At 42.8% G+C, this 5,221-nt stretch overlaps 1 long non-coding RNA gene across 4 annotated transcripts; it reads left to right on the forward strand.

The window, feature by feature from the left end:
* The first annotated feature begins 1,096 nt into the window (after positions 1-1,096).
* LOC125548379 (uncharacterized) lies at positions 1,097-4,692 on the forward strand. Of its 4 annotated transcripts, none has more exons than XR_015618914.1 (4): positions 1,097-1,389; positions 1,731-1,826; positions 2,301-2,425; positions 2,816-4,692. It is a non-coding gene; the product is annotated as an uncharacterized LOC125548379 (long non-coding RNA). The 4 variants fall into 4 exon arrangements; XR_015618913.1 differs by having other exon boundaries at positions 1,731-1,815; XR_015618912.1 differs by having other exon boundaries at positions 1,731-2,425.
* The last annotated feature ends 529 nt before the right edge of the window (positions 4,693-5,221 follow it).

The following is a 5,221-nucleotide window of genomic DNA, read 5'->3' on the forward strand; positions in this document are numbered from 1 at the left end:
ATTACAAACTCATAAATTAATGGGCATATGAGGAGACAAACGATGGGCTTTATAATACCATTCTTGATATGAATCTCGACATCAACTCCTTACCTAGCACCTCCATGTAGTATTTCTGATGCTGACTTAATGATCATTGTCTTTTTCGGGTCAAAGGTCTTGATCATAGTATATTTAAAGTTACATTGCACACATTCATAGTACTTGATGGAATAAATTTTCTTTCTTCCGACTTTTCACTTATTCTATTGCTATACTATTCTCCATTAGTTCACATCTCAAAATGTCATTTTGTTTGTTTTTGAGAGTTGCAGGTTAGTGATTGTTGACTTTGATGCATTGGTACTAGATTTTAAGTTAAGTTAATCTAGGTGACATTTCTGTACAAGTTTTCGTGTATGTGGCCAAAAAATTTGTCTCCTATAGTTATTTTGTTCTGGAAGATAGTTATGGATTACTTGCATTTTAACGTTACTCCAATAATAAGAATAGTTGTTCAGCTCAGGTAACATGATAACCGCACGTACATGGATCCAACATCCGAATTTATTACTTTTAGCTATATGCTGAATCTGATGTACTCTTTTCATGTTGTCACTTAAAGACTTCTTTGTTCTGAATTATTTTTGTATTAACTCATCATTTCAATCCTTTGCAGTAACACTCATTTGAAAGACATGTGCTTTCCCCACAAAAAGAGAAATGCTTTGACGCACATGCAAGTCACTATTTTTCTTTACACATCGTATCTCTCCACACTAGAAATTTTAGCACAACATATCCCGCAGCAACGCGTCGGGATTCTTCTAGTTTTACTATGCTTTTAGCACTTAGAAACTATTTTCAATGAAAAAAGTATCGAACCAATCAAGATCTCTCCCGTGGATCGCCCCACTCTATGCAATCTGAGCCATCCAAGGCGTATGGATCCAACGTCCACCCTCTCACCCACCCACACCCACCCACTCGTCCCCCGCACGAGTTCCCCTCCTCTCTCTCACCCGCACACCACTCGTCGTCCCCTCCTCTCCTCTCTCCCAGATCCACACGCCGCCGCCATCCTCTCCTGGATCTGACGGCAGCCCTCACCCCCTCAGCCCCCATGCACCCACGGATGCCACCCCCAACCCTCTCCCTCCCTCTTTGATCTCTATCGGCCCTGCTCTCCACCGCCCTCCTCGGCCTCGTCGGAGATAGAGGCGTCGCCGCCCAGCAACCACGGCTGGCTTGCTCGCCGGCGAGCACGACGCTCCATCAAGCTGGCCGGACCGTGGCGCGCGCGTGGCCTGGCTAGAGTCTCCGGTCACTAGGACGGGACGACGCCATCGGCTCCCTCGGCTCCGGCGACTGCGACCGTGACCGGCGACTGGCGGCGGGCGTCTCTCCCAGGTGATAGATGAGATCCATCTCCCTCCCACCTTTATCCTTGGTTCGTTCTCGCTTGCTGCGTCAGATCTGTTCGCGTTCAGGTTGGTAGGTTGGTAGTCGGATCGAGATTGATTCCATGCCTCCCGCGATTCCCCATAGCGACGCTCCTTCAACCAGGAGCCCAGTAAAAGTACCCCCCGCCCTGCTATTGGGTCAACAGTGGAGTAGGAGTAGGATTAGCCCTTGCTAGCGGTGTTCACGTAGCATTTCTTACCTTTTAATCAAATTTTCATCACATATTTGTTATATACATCAGAATGATTAAGAATCTTAATATTTGACTATTTTCATTCATCTTCTAGTTTCTGGGACGAGCGGGAGCACGAAGTGCTTTGGCTGTTCGACAACTCGAGTGACCACGGTACAGGGCAGCTGCCATGGCGGCAGGTACTTGTGTGGTGAGAAGCAACATTCGGCTGATCATCAGGGTCATAGCGCCCCCTCACCCCGTGCATGTGTGCCACTGAACCACTCCTGTAGCTCAAGGGACACTACAAATTTTCAGTTATAAGTGTCCTTCATACTACTCTAGGTCTTACAGTAGCATGGCATGCCCATAGTTTCTCTTATGAAAATGAACAAGCACTCATTTTGGCCATGTTGCAGTCACTTGGAAACATTATCGTAGCCTCTACGCATAGTCAGATCATGCAAAATATCTGCGGTTTGTCAATATTGTAAGAATCTTGGGGCTTACAATCTTTAGAGTTGGGCTTGCTGATTGGTCATTTTGAGTTGGAGTTGAAATTGGTTTGGGCACCATAATCTAGATTTTTATTTTTACCCTTTTGTCAAATTTGCGTCGCACATTCGTTATACATATCAGAATGATTAAGAATCTGAAGGTAGGACTGTTTTCACTCATCTCGCAGTTTCTGGGACGAGTGAGGATCATGGAGTGCTTTGGCTGTTCACAACTCGAGCGGACATGGTACTGATCAGGTGCCATGGTGCCTGGTGCTTGCGTGGTGAGAAGCAACCTCTGGCTAATCCTCAGGTCATCGATTCCCTCTCACTCCCGTGCATTTGTCCCACTAAACCAGTGTTTTAGCTCAAAGGACACTACACATCTTCAATAATATGTGTCATTCCTTCATACTACTATCTTTGCCCCCTTTATTAGCCTCAGATTTGGTTGGTCCTTTGTTCGATGAAATTCACAAATCAGATTTCTTCTTGGATGTCTATGTGTGCATTCTCTTAATTCTTTGATTAATGAAAGCAAAATACTGAAAATGTGCATGTTATGACTGGCCAATACACTGAGAAATAATAATGTTGTGTAACTTTATCAAGGATCGATTACTTAGTTACTATGAAGCATTATCGAATGTTGTTCTTCCCTGCTCTTACCAGCGTCCTTTTAACTCCGTATGTGTTTTTGTAGTTGAAGGAGTTTATTCTGTGCAGCCGGAGGCGTACGAGTTCAAGATCGGCGACCAGTTTTTTCATAGGCCTAGAGACCCACACCTGGACCAAGTTATCGAGATGCTACAGAAGCACAAGGATAAGTCTCAAGATGAAATCTAGCTAGCTGGCTACAGTATGCCTTATGCTCTCGTTGATTTATTTCTTTTGCACTCTTTTGCAGTTCTATATGATGAGTGAGCTGGTAGCAGCTAGCTAACTGCATCTAGATTGTAACCCTGTTATGGGATGTGTGGTTGCGCATGCGTTCTGCATTGTCAAATGTGTTCTTTGTTGTCACACATCGTGTGCGATGTTGTTCATAGTTTTTATATTTGTTGTCATGCGATGCGGTCACTGAATTGCTCAAATTTGCTGGCCAAGTACAATGTAGTGCTGTTCTATGCTAGGCTACCAGGCTAGGTAACTTCTGTATCAAAATCATGGGTTCTAATCTCTACTATTATCTGCCATGGATCAACAATGATGCGTCACAGGTAGTAGTAGTAGAGTCGGACTTGGTGTTGCATTGCCTAGTGATTAACTCCTCGATCTGTTCCTCACAGCATGGGGTCAGCACTTTACCTCAACTTGTCTGCATTTTCTCTCACACACTAGACTTGCTCATCCATAACATAATGGTGGTGCGTGAGTGAGTCCTGTAGGTATGTTTGTTTTTAGGCTGGTTGTAGATGGATTTGTATGTTATGGTAGTGTGCTTGCTCTCCCTGCTCTCCTTTCGCTTGGAGAAGAGAAGAGCAGAGCAGAGCAGGGTAAGTAAAACAAACAACACTTGTTTGCAGCTAATGCGTACAAACACACTACCAGTTCTCTAATTAGAACACCAGAGCTGTGCAACTCCCTACTAGTAGATACCAACCACATGTATCTACGGATTTACTACTAAATCCAATTACAGTACTACCAGATGTTGTGTGATTCCTTCCATTCTATGATAGATAAAGGAAATACTTCATCAGTAACGAGACATGCTAACTTGGTGCTGAAATTTATGAGCAACTAAATTGTGCAGAATTAAGTTTCACATTCAAATCGATGCTGTGGCTTTATGTCATGTGTGCACCATGGACAGAAATTTCAGAGCCAACTGAAAGAAATTCTACTCTTTACAGCAGAACAGTATACATCATTACTTTGTTGGTTGCCTGTTGTAACTGTGTGCAAATTGCTTATCAATATCTTATCAAGCACTGCCTGACTGGCTCGCATCGCTCTGCTGTCGTCGTTGTGCCGTCAATGCTCTTTCCTCTCTCTGTCTACGACAGTTGGATTCATGAACCAAGCCAAGAACCTGAATCTTTTGTTAGGCCGCTAGTAAACTAGGCTGTACTCTTTCCAATTGCAAGTTGGATAGAACCTGCAATTAAGTGCAGACATACATGGATTCTCGTTCAATTCGTATGTATGTTTCTATGTGCATGCTTACGACTTTGACTTAGGATAGGATTATCATAGGAATAGGAATTTTGTAGGAAATGAGATGGCATGTATCTCAAATCCTATGAGTAGGAATAGGAAACGAGATGTCATTTGGTTGACACCAAAGGAATTTTTCCATTGAGTCTAGGCTCATTTTTATTTTCCTATGAAATGTGGAGGATAGGAACCAATCCTATGTAGGAATAGGAATCTATTCCTATGAACCAAAGGGCTCTAAAGGAAAAAATCCTATAAGAATCCTATCCTCTAAAATTCCTATGAAATTCCTCCGAACCAAAGGAGGCCTAAAACTAGTTTAATTCATTGTTCTACCTTGAAGGTGACCAGTCCCTAGCTACGCGCTTTGGTCGGTCTTGCTAATCTCAGTTCCTATGATTTTTAATCTCCGTTTTCTATTTTCCCTAGCTACCAAGACTCTGAGTTTTTGGTGATGGCAGCTGACATAGAGCCGATCAAAATCTTCCGCCACCCCTTGTTCCTCCCTGATGATAACAAGGTAGAAATTAGCTTGTATGTCGTTGTCTGCATGATATGGTTAGACCGACGACTGTCAAGCTCATAATTCTGTATGATGTTAAAGATTAACAGAATATATGATATGACTTGTGTGCTGACCTCTAGTATCTTGCTCATCTGTAATGTGTCCGTTGTATGCTTGCCTTTCTTTGGCCTGCATTTTTTATTTATCAAATGAAAGGACATTCTGTTTGGAAGTGGGCGATTTTGCTCAAAAATAAGTAAATAAATTGTATGTGCATGCTGAAATGTTACATGTCTGTTGGTTGCTGTATATGGGCAAGATGAATTGAATCTTGTTGTGTACTTGTAAATTCTAGCTTATATTGGTGTTTTGCGATCCTAAAAAAATATTGAATCCTGTTGTGTACTTGTCAGTCCTGCTGTGTATTCATATTGTGTCTCTGTT

The sequence above is a fragment of the Triticum urartu genome, chromosome 3A, assembly GCF_056163025.1.
Source record: "Triticum urartu cultivar PI428250 chromosome 3A, HENAU_Tu73, whole genome shotgun sequence".
Lineage (NCBI taxonomy): Eukaryota > Viridiplantae > Streptophyta > Magnoliopsida > Poales > Poaceae > Triticum > Triticum urartu.